The following is a 24,559-nucleotide window of genomic DNA, read 5'->3' as shown; positions in this document are numbered from 1 at the left end:
ACTTGGGTTGAGTATTGAAAACTCTTGAATTGTCAAAATCTAATGTTGATTGGTGATTAAGGATTGCTAGTTGGCTTGAATTCCACTAAGGCTAGTCTTTGATTAGGACTTGTGGACTAGAATTGACTTTACTCACTTGACTTTTCTTCAATTTTAGAGGATAACAAAGTGAGAGCAAAACACAATTACCATCACAATTGAGAATGATAATGAGGATAGAAATTCCAATTCTCACCTCTTACCAAGGCCTTTCTTAGTTGTTAGTTTACTTTATTGTTATTTATATTTCTTGTCTCTTATTATAAAAATCCCAAAATACCTCATAACCAATAATATTCACACTTCCCTGTAATTCCTTGAGAAACGACCCGAAGTTTAAATACTCTCAATTTTTATTGGTTTGTATTATAGACGAGAGGTCTCCGGTGCTGGTAGTTCTTTGTTCGTAGATTAATGGTTTATGATATAAATTCTCCAACTTGGTTTGTAAGTTATTGAATGGTATAAGTTTAAATAGATATACCATTTGAGAGATATACATATGCATTTTAGTAGATTACTTAGAATCTTAATTTGTCATGATATGTTAATTGATTCTCTGTGAATTTGTCTCATTTTCCTAGAATTTGCACTCCATTTGTATAACTAATTTGTCCTATTTATATAATTATTTTTTTATTTCAATATTTTATTGTCTAGAGAGTTTTAATATTTTATTTATTTTTTAGTCTTAAACTTTGATATGTGAATTTGTTTGTGAACTTCTAACAAAAAATTATAGACAAATTATTATAAAAAATTGTAAAATTTTGAATTTTGTTAGTTTAAAAATTTTGAACTTTAAGAGTTAAAATTATATATTGAATTTTTAAACAATTTTTTTAATTAAAAGTGAAGTTTACTGTTGGATTTACCGGGAGATAAATCCGACAGTAACAACCTCCAAAATTCCATTATTTTTAAAGTTCATATTTGTCGCTAAATCAAACGATAAACAGATTACTGACGGATTTTATTAGTAAATCCACCAAAAAAATGCATTAAAAATCACCGGATTTTGCGTCGGCTTTTAACGGAAATTTTTCTGTTAGATTTTGTGACGGTTAGAATGGTACATAATTTCGTTGAGATGGTAGCTTCACCATCTGATTGATAATTCCGCCAGAAAATTTGAAGGAAATTAATAGCGTTAATTCTAATTAAATTGGAACGCTCAATACCATCAGATTTAGGGTTGGAAAAATACGACGATAACATATTTTATAGAACGATCCATTTTGATAAATGAAATCAACCGTACCGTCAGATTTTTCGTCAAAAAATCCAACGGTAAACTTTACCTAAATTTGAATCCGAATCACTCCTCCCTCATTTCCACCCCACTATCCTCTCTTCTGCCACCGTTCTTGTTGTTAGACGAGCCAGCCTCGTCCTCTTCCTCCTTTTCTATCTACGACGCTGTTGTTCCCGCCGCCGAGCTTGATCGCCGCCATCGTGCTTGTCATGTGTGATTCTCCCTTTTGCCTCCCTTTCTCAGTTTTGTTATTGTATCTCCTTTTTTAATTTTCTTTAATAAAATCCTAACACTTTCTCTTCCACCTTTTTCTTGTGGCAGTGGCTTTATATCCTCTGCAACAACCTTACCTCTTATGCTCTAATTTTTTTTCTATTTGAGTAATTAAATAGTTAAATTATTTTATAATTTGTATTTGTTATTTGTTAGTGATAAAGATTATTCATGGTTTATAAGAACATTACTTTTTTTAAGAGTAAATTAGGTTAATATATTAGTTTACTATAGGTTAATTAAATTAGTATAGAGTAACTAAGATTTAGTTTTTTCTATCAAAGATTGATTTAGGTTAAGATATTAGTTTTGTTAAATTAGGTTAATTTTGGATAGGGTTTATGGTTTAAACTAATTTTGAGTAATTAGGGTTTAATTTGGATTGATTTAGGATTTATTATTGAATTGATTTAAAGTAATTAGTGTTTAGTTAGAATTTAGTAACTTTACTAATTTTTATAAGCTTTAAGAAATTTTATTAATTTTCTTTATTATTTTTTGCGTTTTACTAACTTTATTTTTATTTTAGGATTTTCTTTTCTTTTTTTGAATGTGGTGTAGCTATAATCTTAGATTATTCGTGCTGATAATATATGCTGATTGTTCATATAGTATCAAGGTTGATTTTCTGACTTTAAATATATTAAATTATTTAAATTTTATGTCAGACTTATTTTTTTTAGGATAAAATTTTAAGAAAAAAGTGGGAAAAGGTTGCCTAACGGTGCCTTCTCGAAATCCTTATTTGTTAAAAATAATTACAAAATAATAAAGGGATACACACTAGGATAGATAAAATTTTATGTTTTCTTCAATCTTTATTTGTTTTAATTTATGCTTGCAATTATTTCATTTGTAAAAATTGAGGAATTTTTTTGGTGGAGGTCTTTGAATTAAGAAAAAATTCTTCCAAATTTTTGTTAAAACTTTTTAAAAACATGTTCGGTTTATAAAAGTTAAAAAATTACATTTGGCAGAAGTTACTAATTATAGCCGAAACTCTGCCCAAATTTTTTAAAATTTAATAATGTGTATTATTTATTAAATTCTAGGTTGTTTGTGGTAAAATGATTCTAAGTCATTATTTGTGGATGTATGATAGAGATAATGACAGTGGAGGGGGGATAAAACCTGAGTTCTTTGAGGGAGTTGATTATGTAAGACCCAAAGCTTTTGAAAAGTCTTATTATGATCAAGTCTCAAATCATATAGTTATTTATAGCCTTAATTTCAGAAATTATTTTATTAAAGATAATTAAGGCAAGTTTTAATTTATTGGATTTGAGATAAGTTATGATTATTATCCAATTTCACAAATTATGGATTATTTTCTATATTCAGAGTATAAAGTTGGTAGTTGTGAAATAATAAGGATTTTCATATGATTTGGATTAAATAATTAATATTTTAAATATTAAAATTGCTATTTTGGAAAATAAAGGATTTAATTATATTATTTCTAATTATTTTGATTTGGGCATCTTATTGAAAATAATTTGTGAAATTGATGAGCAAATAGTATTTTCTATGTACAAATAGTGTTGAATTTAATTTGGGTTTCAATTACTATATTATTCCCAATTTTGGTGGCTGGCCTCACTACCGCCGCCGCCCAGCTCCCTATTTATGCAACAGCAGTCACCGCCCTACTCTAAGCACACACACCCACAGAGGAAAGTGCGCCGGCCAAGAGGGTTGCTGTCGCCGCTAGCCGGTCACCGTCGATGCCATCACTGGCGTCGTTGCTAGCCGTGCCACCCGAGGAAGCGATCGGGCAGAAAGGGGGAAACAAGGGAAGGGACCGCGGAGAAGAGGAAGAGAGGGAGAAGGACTTGGCGCCGCCGCTGTTTCTGTGTTCCCCGATGGCGCTGCTGCACACGAGCCGGAGAAGCTCGTCCCTGTTGAACCGCCGCCACCACCACAAGGGTTTTGTCGCCGCCACTTGCGCCACCGTCGGCGAGCACGAAGAGAGAGGGAGCACGACAGGGGAAGCCATTGCCACCTGTCACCGTCGCGTGTCTCTGCTGCGTCACCACCGTGCCGTTGCCGCTCCTGGCTGCTGATGATGAAGTCGCTCCCGCCGCCGCTGTTACTAGGGCTGTCGTTGTCCTCACCAGCTTCCGAGAGGAAGTCACGATGGCGCTCTGCTTCTGTTTCTCTTGCCCGCCGAGAGAGGAGCTCATGGGTGGGGTAAACGCCTCTGCTGTGTTCCTCGATCACTAGTGATGGAGCTCGCATCGCCGTCAGCCATGGCCGCTGTGCCTCTGATTGCCGAGAAACGCCACCGCTGCCGCTGCTGGGAACCGCCACTGGAATCGGTGTCGTTTGGTAAGCTTTAACTTGTCTTCAGTTTTCTTCTCCATTAAAGTTCATCTTTACCATGAGAGTTGTGATGCGGCTGTGTGCTAGGAGTTGCTGCAAGTTGCCGCTGCTGGAATCACTACCAGGGCTGCCGCTTCATGGTTCAGTCACTTCTTATTTGCGAGTTGATGTGGTTACTGCAAAAGTGAGCAAAGCTGTGGTTCAAGCTGCCGGTGATTTCGAGATGAGGCGGAAAGGACTCTGTGAGACATTCGGGTTATGGTTTTGCGTGTTGAGGTAGGGGCGCTTTCCAAAAACTATGCTTTATGTATTGGAATTATTACATATGGATACTGTTGTGAGAAAATGTGTATTTGGTGATTGTATCGGCCTTATGTATAATTTGATTGTATCGAATGATTATGAATGTTTATTTGGCTGAATTGTTGTGCGGCTTTGTGAAATGTAATCTTTGGAAGTTGATTCTTTAAAGATTTGAAATGAGTTTAATCCGTTGAGGATTGGTTTGAATTGAGTCAATTATTTGGATGATGTGAAAGATAGAACACTCTTGAAATTCAGCCTGGTTTACTTTAATTGATTTGGTTTTGGACAAATGATTTGTTATTGAACCGTTTCTTTAAAGCTTTGGAAATGAGTTATATCGACTGATATTGAGTTGATTTTGAAATGGTATCCTTGAGATACACCACTGAGGCGATTGTTGGATTTAGCTTGCTTTAAATTGATTTCTGGTTTTGAGCTGTTGAAAAGGAATGAGAAATGGTTTAGCTGGGACCCGAACCGGGTGGCAAAAGTCCAAGTTTTAGGGGAGGTGCTGCCGAAATTTCTACAAAATCCTAACCTTGTTCGAAAAGTTATTTGAAAAGGGTTGGATTTGAGAAATTGTATTATTTGATTTATTAAGAGGATATTTATGTTTTCAAGCTTAATTTTCTTGATGAACCTTATACGTTGAGTTTGGCTTATTTAGAACTGAACTATTGTTACCGTTTGAATCACTGAAGGAAAGAATGATGCTTTAATATTGATTTCAATATAAAAAGGAGTTTTTAGTGATTTTTAAAGGATCCTAGACTTTTGATTGAGTAATCAAGTTTGAGGCATTTTGGAAGAGTTGGAAAAATGGGTTCCAAAAAGAAATCTGAAAGCGGTTTGATTCAAATGAACCGGTTCCGTTTCAATGAGTTGATTTTTGGACCGGGTTGGAACTTGCGATTTTGTATGGTTCGGTTTCAGAATAAATTCAGTTTTATTTACTTGAACCGAGAATCTATGATTTTAAGAGTTTCAATGAATTTTAAGGAATTGATATAGGTTGACCTTCCCTAAAGACTTGGGACTCTGCCTAGAAACTTTTGTTATAAAATCCCACTGTTGGATGGGTGATTTTGAATGCTTTGAAATAAATCCTTAACTTGCCATGGTTTTGGAAGTTTTGGAAAGAGAATGCCGAGAGTGGCTTTGTTTTAAAAAGGGAACTTACTTCGAGTAAAATTTGGCTTATGAGCCTGAGATGATTTGAAAATGAGATCTTCAAAGCCAAGGGTGAAAAGAGTTGAAAATTGATTTCAAAGTGAGATGATTTGAGAAAAAGTGATTTATGGCTTAAATGCCGATTTTATGAATTAATGATGTTGAATGTGGAAGTGCTGTTTTGTTGTGAGCCGGAATGGCTGTGTATGATTATAAATATTGGTTGGTTCTGGATTGAACCGTGAGCCGAAATGGCTGTGTATGATTATAAATATTGGTTGGTTCTGGATTGAACCGTGAGCTGGAATGGCTGTGTATGATATAAATATTGGCTGGTTCTGGACTGAACCGTGAGCCGGATGGCTGATATGGATGTTGATCCATGGATGAGAATTAATGCATGTATATGCTGAATTATTGATAATTGTGATTTGCACTTCCACTATCTGAGATACGAGTTTCCCTGGGTAGTAGCAGTGGCTAGCCACCACGTGCTCCAGGTTGAGACTTGATACTCTGTTGACCCTATGTCGTAAGTGTGGCCGGGCACTGTGAAAGTCCCGGATGAGCTCGCCCCCGTAATTATTCACCAGTGAGGGTGATGGATATGGATCATGTTTATGATCAAGTTTATGATGAGTATAACTCGAGTTGGGGATGCGCGACAGAGGGACAGTCCAATGGTTAGCTACCAGGACTTGTCGGGTTGGCTCTATAACCGACAGATGATATCATCAGCCACTAGGGACAGGAATACATCATATGCATCTATGTGAAATTGTTTGGGTGTGCATATTGTATTTGGTTTGCCTTTATGATTAACTGCTAATTGTTCTACTTGCAATAATTGTTTGTTTGTGCTTGCTTCTTCCTATTTATGTTTGCTACTGGGATTCTGTTGGACTGTGGTGATTGGTTGATGGTTGGATTGTTTGGGCCTAAGGCCGTGGATGGAATAAGATGAACCGATGGTTGATTTCGGTTTGCATTTTTGGTTTGGAATAAGATATGAAAAGCTATTTTTGTTTTAACATAGATAAACCGCCTTGAAAGGCTTTTGAGTTTTTGAGAATTGAATGGTTCCCCTTTTAGAAAAGATTTCCGACTTTACTTTTATTGTAAACTGTTGTTTTTGAAAAGAGGCATAGGACGGTTATTAATCACTGGCACATTTTATCTTCATGTATGCTATTACAGTAATTCCCAAAAACCCTCTACTGAGAACCCTTTCGAGGATGATGTTTTCACCCCCTACATTTTTCCCCTTTCAGGATTTGGGCGCAGAAGTTATGAAGAGTTTAATTATTTGTTATTGAGATGCTCTGTATTGCTTTAGATTATTATTTTTGTACCCTCGCCTTTATCTTGATATATTTTGTGAGAGGGATAGGAATTGTACATGATAATGTCTGTAATATTATTTATATATATGTATGTATATATTTATATATGGATGTACTCTTTATGAGTTTCTGTAAGTTGTATGGTATGTGTGGACGTACGTCGTATGGCGAAAGTATTTTTGGGAATGGTATTGCGGTTTAAAGTTTTAAACAGGCTCATATTTTAGTATTAAATAGTATAAGTGTCATCGTAATGTCCGAGCTATCAGAGTTGCGCAGCCGGAAGCGTGAGCTTTGGTAGTTAGGGTGTTACATTATGGTATCAGAGCAGTCCTTCCTGTAGAGCCTGAGGATTGGACCGACTATGCTTCAGTTGCATACTCTGAGCGTTTGTCATGTACTAGGTCTTGTCGAGTGATGAGAATTAGAGCTTTATGCACATGACGGTCTATTGATTTACGCTGTTAGTCTTGCATTGCATAATTCTTGGTATTAAGTTTGGCCGGCTTAATACTAGTGAATTTTGTATATGAAAGCACTAATGAGTTATCATAGATGAAATTCGAGTTTTGAGTTAAGCGAATCGCGGGTTCTGGGAACGTTGAAAACTTTTCTCGAGGCTGCTCAGTTATGTGTCTTGAATTCTGTTCGAGTCGACCTATTCTTTCGTATCCTAACTTGAAGTTCTTGTTTGCTAGTCCTCTTGAAAAGTAGTTTGATACTTCAACTCTATTTCTTTATTCATATGCATCCTTGTTTGATCTTAAAGTGCATATGCTTGTTTAAAACCCTTGTTGCATCTATCTTCCTCGATTTGAGTCCTTCTTGATTCATGTATTCCTTGCTATAGCTTTGAACTTGTCCTATTGCGTTGTGCATTTTAACTCTAGATTCCGAGTCCAATTTTGGGGAAACTTGTCGATTTAGTTCTTCTCTTAATTGACAGTGATCACAGCCAATTTTGAGATTTTTATAAAAAAAAATTGCTGTTGAGTAGATATATACTTATCCATATGTGGAACTTTGAAGATTTCTTATACAGTTTAATAACTATTTATCTCTAATATCTCACCTGTACTTTTACTGATTTACGGAACTGCATTTACTTTAAAATTACAATTTGACTTTCTAGTAATTTTATTATAGTTCCAATGCGCATCTTCATTTGATTATGTATTTGGACATTTTTCAAAATTTTGGAAAGGAAAACTTTTTCACTTTTATCCCGGTTGAGTTTCGGTAGATAAGCTTTACTTAACTTATTTTGAATTGAGTTTGATTTAGCATGCTATAGGGTTTATGCCATTATTGTTCTTTTGAAAATGTTGGACTCATAGCTTTCTTCTTATGAACGGACTCGTTTCTTCTTAAGCTTTTCACTTCTATGAATGTCATACGTGATTCTGTTTTTAACTAATCTTTTACATCTTGTGAAATTATCATTAATCTTGGTTTGTCCTTTCTTGTGAATCTCAGCCGTGTGTGAGTCAGTTTGATTCGTTTCAAAATAGTGCATCGTTTATTCTCTCATTATCTCTACAAGAGTTTTTAGTCCAAGATTTATCGTTGAGAAATTACTAATGATTTAGTTGTCTTTGCTATGACTTTTGTATTCTTTTGAATCAATTGAAAGCTTGTTTGATGTCTCATGCCTAGTAGATCTTGTTTGAGCTATCTTGGTTTAGGATCCTTTCTTGCATGGCTTGACTTCTTTTTAGTACATCTTAAACTTCTTGAATGTTCTTCTGAGATGGTGATTTCAAGGACACTTTTGGAGTCTTGTTTTGAACCTTTTAAGGAAGTTTTGAATTCTCTTGTAAGAAGTTTTAAACGGAATTTATTTTCTATTGCTTGATTGAGATTGAAACCATTATTCAATTTTGGCGAAGTTAATTTAAAGTTGGCATGCGCTATTCTAAATGAGGTTTTGGAAAGCTTCCTTGTTTAGTGGAAACCGGTTTGTTTGTAACGCACCACTTATTTCTTTACCAGATTGTAAGCGAATTTTTACCTCGGAATTTCTTTTCTAAAAAGAGTTTAACTCCTCTTTTGTCCTTGCTATAAATATTATACACGCTTGTTTGAATATGGACTTTGATGATTTTTGAACAAGCATTTGATTCTTCTTCCGAGTTTTATGAATTGCTTTTGGTTAAGTTGTGCTTCTAATTACCTTTCTAAAATATCTGGGAAAATATTTTAGCTCTTAGCCAAACTGGTGTGCATTTTGTTATTAACATTTTGCATGATCTGCTTCAACCTAAAATTGTATTACGGCAAAGCCACGTTATTGCTTTTGTTATTCTCTTGGAGAATGTTTGTTACTTAACTTTTCTTCTAAATTGCGAAGTGATTTTTTTGCAAGTTTTCGATTCTTTTGTGAACAATGTATTCGAAAGTATATTAATTATGCTCTTGAGTTTTCTGAGCTTGGCTTGGGTCTGAAATATTCTTTTCTGTAACCTCTTATTTCTTCGACTCATCTTGAAATTGTTTCAAACTAATGCGCTGATTCTCCTTCCTATTGATCCTATTGAATTTCCTTGATCCAAGGGTTATCTTGAAGTTGTCAATTGAATTGAGTCTAGCAAACTTCATTGCTTGAGTGTCCTTGTTTATTTGGAATTGGATACATTCTCTCAAATCTTTGAGTACTATCCTTGACATTTGACTCTCCTTTTTAAATTTTGTATCCTTCTGAGTAGACTCGAGAATTGTTTTGATATCACGTGCGACTTGTAGACGTAGTAGCGTGATGTGTTAGTTCTTTAAGACGTGATACATGTATACGAAAGTTGAATCGGTAGGTGTGCAATGTTATGAGTTGTGGATGTTTTGTTCCTTGCGAACGGGTTTGCGGTTGCTAGGCTTATGATCGGATATGGGGATTGAAAGGTGCTTAATGGAGTTGGGAAGTTGAAGCTTTGAGGTTGAGATGAGATTAGTGTGCGGATGTTGAGCACGTCGTTATAACCTCATCCTGTTTTATAACCTTCAATGCCTTGCTTTACTACCACATGCTTGAGCCATGTCATCTTTTGCAGTTGAGCCTACCTTGTAATATTTGCTTTGCACTCACACTTCTACCTTTGCATCCTTATGCATATGACAATCAAAGTATTTGAAAACCGTATATATGTTTATATGTTGAGATATTTTGCTTATTCCTTAAATGTGTTCGAGAATGAACTGTTATGAAATTTCTTTCGTTTTGTATCAATTTTCGAGGGCGAAAATTTTTATAAGGTGGGTAGAATGTAAGACCCAAAGCTTTTGAAAAGTCTTATTATGATCAAGTCTCAAATCATATAGTTATTTATAGCCTTAATTTCAGAAATTATTTTATTAAAGATAATTAAGGCAAGTTTTGATTTATTGGATTTGAGATAAGTTATGATTATTATCCAATTTCACAAATTATGGATTATTTTCTATATTCAGAGTATAAAGTTGGTAGTTGTGAAATAATAAGGATTTCCATATGATTTGGATTAAATAATTAATATTTTAAATATTAAAATTGCTACTTTGGAAAATAAAGGATTTAATTATATTATTTCTAATTATTTTGATTTGGGTATCTTATTGAAAATAATTTGTGAAATTGATGAGCAAATAGTATTTTCTATGTACAAATAGTGTTGGATTTAATTTGGGTTTCAATTACTATATTATTCCCAATTTTATGTGAAATAACTAAAATGCCCCTAACCCTAATTTTTGAAAATGAAACCCTAACCCTAAAACCCTAACCTGTGACCCGGTTACCTTCTCCCCAAACCCAGCGGCAGCAACACAAATGCTCCCCCTTTTTCCTCAAACCTATACACGACAACAGTAGCAAAACGGAGGAGTGGGGAAGAGAGGAGGGGCGATGGTGGCTGGCCTTACTACCGCCGCCGCCCAGCTCCCTATTTATGCAACAGCAGTCGCCGCCCTACTCTAAGCACACACACCCACAGAGGAAAGTACGCCGGCCAAGAGGGTTGCTGTCGCCGCTAGCCAGTCACTGTCGATGCCATCACTGGCGTCGTTGCCAGCCGTGCCACCCGAGGAAGCGATCGGGCAGAAAGGGGGAAACAAGGGAAGGGACCGTGGAGAAGAGGAAGAGAGGGAGAAGGACTTGGCGCCGCCGCTGTTTCTATGTTCCCCGATGGCGCTGCTGCACACGAGCCGGAGAAGCTCATCCCTGTTGAACCGCCGCCACCACCACAAGGGTTTTGTCGCGGCCACTTGCGCCACCGTCGGCGAGCACGAAGAGAGAGGGAGCACGACAGGGGAAGCCATTTCCACCTGTCACCGTCGCGTGTCTCTGCTGCGTCACCACCGTGCCGTTGCCGCTCCTGGTTGCTGCTGATGAAGTCGCTCCCGCCGCCGCTGTTACTAGGGCTGTCGTTGTCCTCACCAGCTTCCGAGAGGAAGTCACGATGGCTCTCTGCTTCTGTTTCTCTTGCCCGCCGAGAGAGGAGCTCATGGGTGGGGTAAACGCCTCTGCTGTGTTCCTCGGTCACTAGTGATGGAGCTCGCATCGCCGTCAGCCATGGCCGTTGTGCCTCTGATTGCCGAGAAACGCCACCGCTGCCGCTGCCGGGAACCGCCACTGGAATCGGTGTCGTTTGGTAAGCTTTAACTTGTCTTCAGTTTCCTTCTCCATTAAAGTTCATCTTTACCATGAGAGTTGTGATGCGGCTGTGTGCTAGGAGTTGCTGCAAGTTGCCGCTGCTGGAATCACTACCAGGGCTGCCGCTTCATGGTTCAGTCACTTCTTATTTGCGAGTTGATGTGGTTACTGCAAAAGTGAGCAAAGCTGTGGTTCAAGCTGCCGGTGATTTCGAGATGAGGCGGAAAGGACTCTGTGAGACATTCGGGTTATGGTTTTGCGTGTTGAGGTAGGGGCGCTTTCCAAAAACTATGCTTTATGTATTGGAATTATTACATATGGATACTGTTGTGAGAAAATGTGTATTTGGTGATTGTATCGGCCTTATGTATAATTTGATTGTATCGAATGATTATGAATGTTTATTTGGCTGAATTGTTGTGCGGCTTTGTGAAATGTAATCTTTGGAAGTTGATTCTTTAAAGATTTGAAATGAGTTTAATCCGTTGAGGATTGGTTTGAATTGAGTCAATTATTTGGATGATGTGAAAGATAGAACACTCTTGAAATTCAGCCTGGTTTACTTTAATTGATTTGGTTTTGGACAAATGATTTGTTATTGAACCGTTTCTTTAAAGCTTTGGAAATGAGTTATATCGACTGATATTGAGTTGATTTTGAAATGGTATCCTTGAGATACGCCACTGAGGCGATTGTTGGATTTAGCTTGCTTTAAATTGATTTCTGGTTTTGAGCTGTTGAAAAGGAATGAGAAATGGTTTAGCTGGGACCCGAACCGGGTGGCAAAAGTCCAAGTTTTAGGGGAGGTGCTGCCGAAATTTCTACAAAATCCTAACCTTGTTCGAAAAGTTATTTGAAAAGGGTTGGATTTGAGAAATTGTATTATTTGATTTATTAAGAGGATATTTATGTTTTCAAGCTTAATTTTCTTGATGAACCTTATACGTTGAGTTTGGCTTATTTAGAACTGAACTATTGTTACCGTTTGAATCACTGAAGGAAAGAATGATGCTTTAATATTGATTTCAATATAAAAAGGAGTTTTTAGTGATTTTTAAAGGATCCTAGACTTTTGATTGAGTAATCAAGTTTGAGGCATTTTGGAAGAGTTGGAAAAATGGGTTCCAAAAAGAAATCTGAAAGCGGTTTGATTCAAATGAACCGGTTCCATTTCAATGAGTTGATTTTTGGACCGGGTTGGAACTTGCGATTTTGTATGGTTCGGTTTCAGAATAAATTCAGTTTTATTTACTTGAACCGAGAATCTATGATTTTAAGAGTTTCAATGAATTTTAAGGAATTGATATAGGTTGACCTTCCCTAAAGACTTGGGACTCTGCCGAGAAACTTTTGTTATAAAATCCCACTGTTGGATGGGTGATTTTGAATGCTTTGAAATAAATCCTTAACTTGCCATGGTTTTGGAAGTTTTGGAAAGAGAATGCCGAGAGTGGCTTTGTTTTAAAAAGGGAACTTACTTCGAGTAAAATTTGGCTTATGAGCCTGAGATGATTTGAAAATGAGATCTTTAAAGCCAAGGCTGAAAAGAGTTGAAAATTGATTTCAAAGTGAGATGATTTGAGAAAAAGTGATTTAAGGCTTAAATGCCGATTTTATGAATTGATGATGTTGAATGTGGAAGTGCTGTTTTATTGTGAGCCGGAATGGCTGTGTATGATTATAAATATTGGTTGGTTCTGGATTGAACCGTGAGCCGAAATGGCTGTGTATGATTATAAATATTGGTTGGTTCTGGATTGAACCGTGAGCTGGAATGGCTGTGTATGATATAAATATTGGCTGGTTCTGGACTGAACCGTGAGCCGGATGGCTGATATGGATGTTGATCCATGGATGAGAATTAATGCATGTATATGCTGAATTATTGATAATTGTGATTTGCACTTCCACTATCTGAGATACGAGTTTCCCTGGGTAGTAGCAGTGGCTAGCCACCACGTGCTCCAGGTTGAGACTTGATACTCTGTTGACCCTATGTCGTAAGTGTGGCCGGGCACTGTGAAAGTCCCGGATGAGCTCGCCCCCGTAATTATTCACCAGTGAGGGTGATGGATATGGATCATGTTTATGATCAAGTTTATGATGAGTATAACTCGAGTTGGGGATGCGCGACAGAGGGACAGTCCAATGGTTAGCTACCAGGACTTGTCGGGTTGGCTCTATAACCGACAGATGATATCATCAGCCACTAGGGACAGGCATACATCATATGCATCTATGTGAAATTGTTTGGGTGTGCATATTGTATTTGGTTTGCCTTTATGATTAACTGCTAATTGTTCTACTTGCAATAATTGTTTGTTTGTGCTTGCTTCTTCCTATTTATGTTTGCTACTGGGATTCTGTTGGACTGTGGTGATTGGTTGATGGTTGGATTGTTTGGGCCTAAGGCCGTGGATGGAATAAGATGAACCGATGGTTGATTTCGGTTTGCATTTTTGGTTTGGAATAAGATATGAAAAGCTATTTTTGTTTTAACATAGATAAACCGCCTTGAAAGGCTTTTGAGTTTTTGAGAATTGAATGGTTCCCCTTTCAGAAAAGATTTCCGACTTTACTTTTATTGTAAACTGTTGTTTTTGAAAAGAGGCATAAGACGGTTATTAATCACTGGCACGGTTTATCTTCATGTATGCTATTACAGTAATTCCCAAAAACCCTCTACTGAGAACCCTTTCGAGGATGATGTTCTCACCCCCTACATTTTTCCCCTTTCAGGATTTGGGCGCAGAAGTTATGAAGAGTTTAATTATTTGTTATTGAGATGCTCTGTATTGCTTTAGATTATTATTTTTGTACCCTCGCCTTTATCTTGATATATTTTGTGAGAGGGATAGGAATTGTACATGATAATGTCTGTAATATTATTTATATATATGTATGTATGTATATATATATATATATATATATATATATATATATATATATATATATATATGGATGTACTCTTTATGAGTTTCTGTAAGTTGTATGGTATGTATGGACGTACGTCGTATGGCGAAAGTATTTTTGGGAATGGTATTGCGGTTTAAAGTTTTAAACAGGCTCATATTTTAGTATTAAATAGTATAAGTGTCATCGTAATGTCCGAGCTATCAGAGTTGCGCAGCCGGAAGCGTGAGCTTTGGTAGTTAGGGTGTTACAGATTAAGTTGTTGTGTATGCGTTCAACATAGAATCTTATAGATCTCAAGGGGCATCTAGGTGTCTATGCTATAAGTGTCTTCTAACTAAGTGCTTTGGGGCTTCGAATATAACCCTGCATCATTATCATAATAGGTTAAAGGATCAATATTAAGTGTGGACTAAATACGGAAAAGTTAATGAGTAGAAAATCAATCGGTCTGTATGTATTGAAAATAGGTTTGAGGGCCAGTCAAGGAGGGTCAACTAGGTTAGAGAAGCAAACATGAAAATATAAATTAAAAGAGTAACTAGAAGAGATAAAATTAGATGGTATTTGATGCAGTTGATGTTCAAGCTACGAAAAATGTCGAGCAAGAGGCTAACCCAAAAACGGCTAAATTTTATCATTTGTCAGAGTCTTTCGCACAATTGATGTTTGAGGGTTACAATCACTCTAAATTGTTTGCCTATGTTAGAATAATGAGTATCAAATCTGGGTCAAACCATACCTAAGAGTCCTTTAATAAATGGGCCACCCTTTATAACAAGCTAGTACCAGCCTAGACTATTGGGATCCTCATAACCATTATGAGACAAAGAAACTAGTTTCAAGACTCAAACTAGATTCAGCAAAAATTGATTACTACATAAATAGCTACAAGTTTTATTACAAAGGGGATATAGAACTAATCGCCTGCAAATTTTGGTCACAGAGAAGAATATCCCTATCATATTGTGTAAGTTAGAGTGAATAATCTCCCCATATTTGTTATATGTGATAGAACATTTACCAGTTCACCTGTTTTATGAAACAAGAATATGTAGACCAGTCCAATTTAGATGGATGTATCCCTTTAAAATGATGATAGGTCATTCAAGCAAACTTTGAAAAACAGAATTCGTGTGGAGAGATCTATATGTGAGGCATTTCTAGTTGAAGAGACTTTTGCATTTCATTCCTTCTTTGAGTCTCATATTGAAACACAGAGAATTAGAATTAGAAGGATCGGTGACAAGAGAAAATTTTCGTCGACTGGACCAACAAACCCGATCTTTGTTTAGAAAGGAATTGCATTGAGCGCGGGGAGTGAACACTAGTTAGACCAAAAAGAAGTCAAAGCAAGTAGTGGGTTATAGATCTGCAAAGACACGGGTAGTGGTCATTCTGATTGGTATGGTGTATTACACAGCATAATCCAACTATAATATTTTTGTCACACTAAATATAGATTGATCATTGGGTCTTCAATTGCAGAGCCCTCATGACTTTCAACATCTACTTGCCACATTACCTTTTTCAGTATATTTAGATCTTCATGATTCAAGTCATCATTACTGTCTGTCTTCAAGTGGCACGTTTAGATCAACCATCAATCTTCTAATGTTCCTTCTCACAGTCCCAACTGAATGAGTGTCATCACCAACTTTTAAAAAAGTCTTCTTACACAGATCAACCAGAAAAACAAATAATTCCAAAACATGGATTCTAAAGAATAATTGTGCTAATCTTTGATTAAATTTATATTATCATCATCACGTAATTGATACATATAGTAAACAAATAAGAATAACGTTATCAAACAATTCAACAAAATAAAATTACTAATTAGATAATATTTATTAAAATTATACCTTTTATAATAAAAAGTATCAATTATTTTTATTGGATATCTGTAGTAATTTTTTTTCATCTTTTTTTTTGTATTGTTGTCAATAACAATCAAAATAAAACTACTTAATAGCATCAATAGATATTTCACATCTGGTGGCATGTCAATAAATATGAGTTGAACATAACTAAATATAACAGATCTATTATGATCTAATAATATTTTTTATTATAATAAATTATTAACAATGGCGATCAAATTAAAACAATTTACAAATAAAAAAGCGATAAATAGAGGTGAAAGAGTTTAAAAAAAGTGAGTTTATATAGTGTAGTGTAAATAAATTTATCACATACTCGCTGTATTTATATAGTATTGTGATTTTGTTATAATTTACTTAATGTCTAGATAAAGTAAGAAAAGTGGAATGCAGTTTGCCTAATGTCTAAGCAAACTAACGAATGACATGCCGTTGCATAATGTTTGAAATGAGTAAAATGTTATGCAGTTCGCTTAGGCATCAGGTGAATCTTAGTAAATAATACTCTTTTAATTTCTTTTAGGAAGTTTTTTTTTTTCATTTATTATAGAAAAAAACCCAACCCCATTCTTTGTCCTTTCATGCATGTACTTTGCCTTTGAATAGATACCACCAGGTGCAAAGCCACAAAGGCAGCATCATTCTGCATATGATGTGACTACGAATAAAATCACCTACCTTCCTGAAAACACGTCACTCCATCAAGATTATCACCTTTGGTTTGAGTCTTTGAGATTACATACCACACACATCACGTGATGCATCCACAATGTTTCGATTGTTTGCATTTTCCGAATCATATATTTCGACCAAACGTATATAATTGCACAAAATCCTCATTTGATAAAGTAATAAGATTTTAAAAATATAACTATTTATATATCTAATTTTATGAAATTAAACTTTTAAAAGAAAAATATGGTATCAAAGTTTCTTACATAAAAATAAAAAATTCGATTTTTATTGAAGCAAAAATAAAGAATTTTAGCATAAATTTAACAAAAAAATTTATGTAAAAATTCACACAAAATCATAAAAAAAACTTTTATAAAAGAATACATTAGAAATATAATTATTCATGTAATTTTTTTTTGCCAATTTAATTATTTAAAAAAAATAATTTTATGATACAACAAGATAAATCTCAAGTTGTTAAAAAAATTGCTGCAATATATAATAGCTCCAATGCTCTTCATGGCGGCGGCTTCAATATCCACATTTCGGTGATTACAACTACAACTGCATCCATGACCACAACGATACTCAGCATTTTAAAATCCTGATTTGCATAATCCAATATTTTTCATTGCATGTTATACATAATCTTAAAAATGTGACGTGGGCATTATCACTTTTATTTTGTAATATTCATGTAAGACTATAAACAAAAATTGTATAAAAGTGATGTTATTAAATAAAAGTAATTAACAATATTCCCTCCTTATAAATATCTTTTGGTTATTTATTAAATAAATAAAATATATTTCTAGAGCATGATGTCATGGTGAGTGTTATTCTTGAAGTTAACATGCATGAAAGGTATAGAATCGATATCTCGATTTGTTAGGACGAGCCATCAATAATAATATTTGAGCATATTAACATGGTTTTGAAAAAGTCTATGCAACCAATTCATTGTGCAGTCATCTTAGTGAACTTTTGAAATCTCAAATTTGAAATTAAAAAAAAAATAGTTTTGCGCTCAAAAACCAAGCCTCATACCCCAATTGATAAGTTGCGATGCCGTAATCTCCCATTTCATCCCCACCCACGTTCCCTCCCTGTTGCGCATCGCGTCCCCCTCCATGTTGCAACCTCCCACTTGTGCCACGGCCGCGCATGGCATACAAACCCATAACCTGTGCCCTTACTCTCTAGAGTCTTAGTGTGCACCAGCTGTACCATTATCGCGCTGCGCCGCCCCGTGCATCGTCAATGAATTCTTCTTAGTTTTAGATAATTCTTTTTATTAGTTTTAGATATTTTTTTTCATAGATTTTGAATTTTTTTCTTTGATCAGCTAGACGGTGTCGTCACCGCCGACAATGACAGACAAAGGATCAGCTCGAAACTCTTGGCCATCGATCCTCTTCTCCTCCACGCCGTTGCCTTTAGATTTGTAGATCGAAGCTCGTGGTCGTCTTCTACTCTTCTCTACGTCGTGTTCGTGGTCGTGGACTTGCAGATCGAGGCCCGATCAGTTTGAATCTTATCCTCGTCTCTATCTCGCCATTCCTCTTTCGCTGGTAGTTGAGTTTCATTCCAACTTTGTCCCTGTCTCTATCTCACCGTTCCTCCCAAGCTTATTTAGTCTTTTTTTCTTTTTATTAATTTTTATGGTTCTGAGTTTTTTTTTGTTTTTGTATGATTTTGGAACCTAATAATGTTTATGATTATGAGTATGCACTACTACTGAAATCTATATTTGCTTCAATTTATGTTGTTTATCTTGTTTATTTTACTGATTTTGAGTTACTGAAATTTTATTGTTAAGTTATTTTTTTATTATTGATTTGTTGTTTTTTTCTATTTTTTTCTATGTTAGGGTTATTAGTGGTGTGAATGTGTGATTGCTTAAATTGAAATTTTTTTGCTTAATTTTTGTTTTTGGATTCTCTAGCCTCTGATTTTGGATTGTGAGTATTTATTCTTAATATTGTTGCTTATTATTTTATTAGAGGAGAATGTTAGCAGAAGATGATTGATAGTCTTGTTATGGAAGTAGGAGATGGTAGATCAACCAGATTTTAGGAGGATACATGGCTACAATCGAAAAACTTGAAAGACTCTTTTCCGAGGCTTTTCTTGGTTTCAAATAACAAAAGATTCGTAATTGGGGACTGTGAATTTTGGGACGGGATAGAGTGGGTGTGGAACTTCCAATGGAGGAGAGAACTCCGCCAATGGGAGATGGACAGTCTGAATCAAATGCTTGATATGTTGCATGCTGTGAGATTGATAGCCGGTGTACCAAATAGAGTGGTGTAGAAATTTGACAAGGAAGGCGTTTATACTACTAACTCATTTGTGCAGGTTTTGCAGGAACAGACTATGACGGATGATATCCTCAGCTACAAGTTCACAAATGGAGTTTGGAAAGGACAAGTATACCTCCTAGAGTTGAGTTGTTTAATTGGTTTGTGCTAGTAGGTTGAGTCAATACAAAGGATAGCTTGAGTAGATTCGGCATCATTACTCAGAATGATGCAGTTAAACGCCCAAACTGGCATAAAAACTGGCGTTTAACTCTAAGAAAAGTCTCTACACATGAAAGCTTCAATATTCAGCCCAAGCACACACCAAGTGGGCCCGAAAGTGGATTTCTGCATCATTTACTTATTTCTGTAAATCCTAGTAACTAGTCTAGTATAAATAGGACCTTTTACTATTGTATTAGACATCTTTGATCAGTTTTATGCTATCTTAGACTTTTATGGGGGCTGGCCATTCGGCCATGCCTGGACCATTATCACTTATGTATTTTCAACGGTAGAGTTTCTACACACCATAGATTAAGGTGTAGAGTTCTGCTGTTCCTCGAGTATTAATGCAAAGTATTATTGTTCTTTTATTCAATTCAGGTTTATTCTTATTCTAAGATGTTCACTCGCACTTCAACATGATGAATGTGATTATCCATGACACTCATCACCATTCTCAATTTATGAACGCGTGCCTGACAACCACTTCCGTTCTACCTGCGAAAGCTAGAGTGTGTATCTCTTGGGTTTCTAATCAACGATTCACATTGACTCCCATCTGAAAATGGGGCATCTGAACCCGAGATTAGAACCTTCGTGGTATAGGCTAGAATCAATTGGCAGCATTCCTAAGATCTGGAAAGTCTAAATCTTGTATGTGGTATTCCGAGTAGGATCTGGGAAGGGATGACTATGACAAGCTTCAAACTCGCGACTGTGGGGCGTAGTGACAGACGCAAAAGGATCATTGGATCTTATTCCGACACGATCGAGAACTGATGAGCGGATAATTTATACGCTTTTTGGCATTGTTTTCATATAGTTTTTAGTAAGTTTGAGCTACTTTTAGGGATGTTTTCATTAGTTTTTATGTTAAATTCACATTTCTGGACTTTACTATGAGTTTGTGTGCTTTTCTGTGATTTCAGGTAAATTCTGACTGAAATTGAGGGATTTGAGCAAAACTCTGAAGAAGGCTGACAAAAGGACTGCTGATGCTGTTGGAATCTGACCTCCCTGCACTCGAAATGGATTTTCTGGAGCTACAGAACTCCAATTGGCACGCTCTCAACGGCGTTGGAAAGTAGACATCCAGGGCTTTCCAGCAATATATAATAGTCCATACTTTATTCGAAGAATGACGACGTAACTTGGCGTTGAACGCCAAGTACACGCTCCTTTCTGGAGTTAAACGCCAGAAAAACGTCATGATCCGGAGTTAAACGCCCAAAACACGTCATAACTCAAAGTTCAACTCCAAGAGAAGCCTTAGCTCGTGGATTGATCAAGCTCAGCCCAAGCATACACCAAGTGGGCCCCGGAAGTGGATTTATGCATCAATTACTTACTCATGTAAACCCTAGTAGCTAGTCTAGTATATATAGGACATTTATCTATTGTATTAGACATCCTGGATTGTATTTTGATCCTGTGATCACGTTAGAGAGGGCTGGCCATTCGGCCATGCCTGGACTCTTTGCTTATGTATTTTCAACGGTGGAGTTTCTGCACACCATAGATTAAGGGTGTGGAGCTCTGCTGTACCTCAAGTATTAATGAAATTCTATCTTCTTTTATTCAATTCTCTCTTATTCTTATTCCAAGATATTCATTCGTACCCAAGAACATGATGAATGTGATGAGTCAGATTACCCTCATTATCATTCTCAATTATGAACGCGCGTGATTGACAACCATGTCCGTTCTACATGCAACAGAGCTTGAATGTATATCTCTTAGATTCCCCAACAGAATCTTCGTGGTATAAGTTAGATAGTTGGCGGCATTCATCTGGATCCGGAAAGTCCAACCTTGTCTGTGGTGTTCCGAGTAGGATCCTGGGAATCCGGAAAGTCCAACCTTGTCTGTGGTGTTCCGAGTAGGATTCCGACCATGAATGACCGTGACGTGCTTCAAACTTTAACCTGCTGGGCGTTGGTGACAGACGCAAAAGAGGGATTCTATTCCAGTAGGAGCGGGAACCAACCGGTGATTAGCCGTACTGTGACAGAGTGCGTTGCATAGTTTTCACTGCGAGGATGGGATGTAGCCATCAGCCATGGGTGATGCCTCCAGACTGGTTAGCTGTGCGAGTGACAGCCGCACAGGTTATTTCCCTGTGAGGAATGAAAGTAGCCACAGTTGATGGTGAACCCCTATACAAAGCTTGCCATGGAAAGGAGTGAGAAGGATTGAGTAGAAGGAGTAGGAGAGCAGGCGTCCAAGAGCTCTACAGCATCTCCATCCGCTTATCTGAAATTCCCACCAATGAATCTGCATAAGTGTTCTATCCCTTTTATTATTCCTTTTTAATTATTATAATTACAATTCCTCTTTTTTCTGCCTGACTGAGATTTGCAAGGTGACCATAGCTTGCTTCATACCAACAATCTCTGTGGATTCGACCCTTACTCACGTAAGGTTATTACTTGGACGACCCAGTACACTTGCTGGTTAGTTGAACGAGATTGTGAAGAAAATAAACAATGCCCTCAGAGTATACATCTTTTATAAATACATACAAGTGATCACAATTTCGTCCACCAAGTTTTTGGCGCCGTTGCCGGGGATTGTTCGAGTATGGACAACTGACGGTTCATCTTGTTGCTCAGATTAGGTAATTTTCTTTTCAAAAATCTTTTTCAAAAATTTTTCTTTTATTTTTCGTTTTTCCAAAAATGTTTTTCGAAAAAAATTTTATAAAAAATACAAAAAATTAGAAAATCATAAAAATCAAAAATATTTTGTGTTCTTGTTTGAGTCTTGTGTCAATTTTTAAGTTTGGTGTCAATTGCATGATTTTTAAATTTTTCTTGCATTGTTTTCGAAAATCCATGCATTCATAGTGTTCTTCATGATCTTCAAGTTGTTCTTGACAGGACTTCTTGTTTGATCTTGATGATTTCTTGTTTTGTGTCTTTTGTTGTTTTTCATGTGCATTTTTGCATTCATATTTTTCATGCATTAAAAATTTCTAAGTTTGGTGTCTTGCATTTTTTTCTTTGCATTAAAAATTTTTTTTTTTCAAAATTATGTTCTTGATGTTCATCATGATCTTCATAGTGTTCTTGGTGTTCATCTTGACATTCATAGCATTCTTGCATGCATCTTGTGTCTTGATCCAAAATTTTCATGTTTTGGGTCATTTTTGTGTTTTTCATTCAAAATTTGATTTCAAAAATATCTTTTCCTTATTTCCCTCCAAAATTTCGAAATTTTGGGATTGACTTGGTCAAAAATTTTCAAAATTACTTGTTTCTTACAAGTCAAGTCAAAATTTCAATTTTAAAAATCTTATCTTTTCAAAATCTTTTTCAAAAATCATATCTTTTTCATTTTTTTTAGCATTTTCGAAAATTTCAAAAATATTTTTCAAAATATTTTCAAAATCTTTTTCTTATCTTTTTATCAAATTTTCGAAAATTTGCTAACAATTAATGTGATTGGTTCAAAAATTTGAAGTTTGTTACTTTCTTGTTAAGAAAGGTTCAATCTTTAAATTCTAGAATCTTATCTTGTAGTTTCTTGTTAGTTAAGTAATTTTTAAAATTAAATCTTTTTTTCAAATATCTTTTTCAAATATATCTTTTTATCTTTTATCTTATCTTTTTCAAAAATTTTATCTTTTTCAAAATTTGATTTCAAAATATCTTATCTAACTTCCTATCTTCTTATCTTTTTCAAAATTTGATTTCAAATCTTTTTCAATCAACTAACTAACTCCTTGTTTGTTTCTTATCTTTTTCAAAACCACCTAACTACTTTTCCCTCTCTAAATTTTCGAAAATTCTCCCCCTCTTTTTCAAAAATTCTTTTTAATTGTTTTAAATTTTAATTTTAATCTCATCTTATCTTTAATTTTCGAAAATTACTAACCTCTTTTTCAAAATTATTTTCGAAAATCTTCTTTTCTTTTCTTCTTCTATTTTATTTAATTAATTACTAACACTTCTCTTCACCTCTCCTCATCCAAAAATCTGAATCCCCTTCTTCATTCTTCTACCTCTTTCTTCTTCTACTAACATAAGGGAATCTCTATACTGTGACATAGAGTATTCCTCTTTCTTTTCTTGTTTTCTTCTCTTTCTTATGAGCAGGAACAAGGATAAAGGCACTCTTGTTGAAGCTGATCCAGAACCTGAAAGGACTCTGAAGAGAAAATTAAGAGAAGCTAAATTACAACAATCCAGAAGCAACCTTTCAGAAATTTTCGAACAAGAGAAAGATATGGCAGCCGAAAATAATAATAATAATAATGCAAGGAGACTGCTTGGTGACTTCACAAAGCCAACATCCAAGTTTGATGGAAGAAGCATCTCCATTCCTTCCATTGGAGCCAATAACTTTGAGCTTAAGCCTCAACTAGTTGCTTTGATGCAACAAAACTGCAAGTTTTATGGACTTCCATCTGAAGATCCCTATCAGTTCTTAACTGAATTCTTGCAAGTCTGTGATACTGTAAAGACGAATGGAGTTAATCCTGAAGTCTACAGACTCATGCTTTTCCCTTTTGCTGTAAGAGACAGAGCTAGAATATGGTTGGATTCACAACCTAAGGATAGCCTGGACTCCTGGGATAAGCTGGTCACTGCCTTCTTAGATAAATTCTTCCCTCCTCAAAAGCTGAGCAAGCTTAGAGTGGATGTTCAAACCTTCAAACAAAAAGATGGTGAATCCCTCTATGAAGCTTGGGAAAGATACAAGCAGCTGACCAAGAGATGTCCATCTGACATGTTTTCAGAATGGACCCTATTAGATATATTCTATTATGGTCTCTCTGAATTTTCGAAAATGTCACTGGACCACTCTGCAGGTGGATCTATTCACCTGAAGAAAACGCCTGAAGAGGCTCAAGAACTCATTGACATGGTTGCTAACAACGAGTTCATGTATACCTCTGAGAGGAATTCTGTGAATAATGGGGTCCCTCAGAAGAAAGGAGTTCTTGAAATTGATGCTCTGAATGCCATACTGGCTCAGAACAAAATGTTGACTCAACAGGTCAACATAATTTCTCAAAATCTGAATGGATTGCAACATGCAGCCAACAGTACTAGAGAGGCAGCTTCTGAAGAAGCTTATGATCCTGAGAACCCTGCCATGGCAGAGGTTAATTACTTAGGTGAACCTTATGGAAACACCTATAACTCATCATGGAGAAATCATCCAAATTTCTCATGGAAGGATCAACAAAAACCTCAACAAGGTTTTAACAATGGTGGACGCAATAGGCT

The 24,559-nt window shown here is 35.9% G+C and overlaps 1 non-coding gene across 1 annotated transcript; it reads right to left on the bottom strand.

Annotated features, from left to right (window-relative positions):
* Positions 1 to 23,954: 23,954 nt before the first annotated feature.
* LOC112798707 (small nucleolar RNA R71) lies at positions 23,955 to 24,058 on the bottom strand. The gene has a single exon (XR_003200306.1). It is a non-coding gene; the product is annotated as a small nucleolar RNA R71 (small nucleolar RNA).
* Between the last annotated feature and the right edge of the window lie 501 nt (positions 24,059 to 24,559).

Source organism: Arachis hypogaea, chromosome 4, assembly GCF_003086295.3.
Source record: "Arachis hypogaea cultivar Tifrunner chromosome 4, arahy.Tifrunner.gnm2.J5K5, whole genome shotgun sequence".
Taxonomy (NCBI): domain Eukaryota; kingdom Viridiplantae; phylum Streptophyta; class Magnoliopsida; order Fabales; family Fabaceae; genus Arachis; species Arachis hypogaea.
The sequence above is the reverse complement of the archived record's forward strand: the minus strand, read 5'-3'. Positions and strand labels throughout refer to the sequence as shown.